The sequence below is a fragment of the Uranotaenia lowii genome, chromosome 2 (assembly GCF_029784155.1).
Source record: "Uranotaenia lowii strain MFRU-FL chromosome 2, ASM2978415v1, whole genome shotgun sequence".
Classification (NCBI taxonomy): Eukaryota; Metazoa; Arthropoda; class Insecta; order Diptera; family Culicidae; genus Uranotaenia; species Uranotaenia lowii.
In genome coordinates this window covers 419,344,275-419,344,960 of record NC_073692.1, presented here as the reverse complement: position 1 = coordinate 419,344,960, position 686 = coordinate 419,344,275, and positions in this window count along the sequence as shown.

Below are 686 nucleotides of genomic sequence, written 5' to 3'. Positions count from 1 at the left end.
TACGACGAGGACACAAGATGCCGTAAGGCGTGAATTGGTATATGGATCTTCCATGGGCGTGAGTGGATGCATGTAATGCTTCTCATACATAATGGTAGATCATCATTGAATTATTCTTATAGAGATGATTGAAGAGCTATGTCCTGTCATCATCAATGGAAAGAGACAATCACGCTTAATCGACTTCCGAGGGGCTATCAGAAGGTGCTTTCGGCAAATGCTTGTTTTTAACATAGATTCTAACGGAACGGTTTTATCCGTATTCCACAATATGTGTTTGAGCCTTCTTCGTTGAATACTTTTACTGAATCGAAGCACAATCGTATGATTTCCATCAATTCAACCACCGAGGTTGAAATAAAAAATATCTTTAGATTGCTTTGATTCAGTTTTATAACGTTTCAAGAAAAAAAAATTAAAATTAGTTACTAATGGCAACATTGTGCAGTGTTTTGAGAATTTTGATAATAACAAATTGAATCTCTTCAACAAATTTTCATTGAGAGTTACTTATAAGATATAGTATTTTTCGTTATGTTTTCAATTTGCTTCTTCACACGAGAAATTAGGTGAATGAAAAAAGAAATATTGGATAAACCCTCCCCACAGCCCCTGTATTGCCTTAATGCTCCAAAAATTTAACGATGATAGGCAATTTTAAAATCAAATCATTCGAAATTTTCATA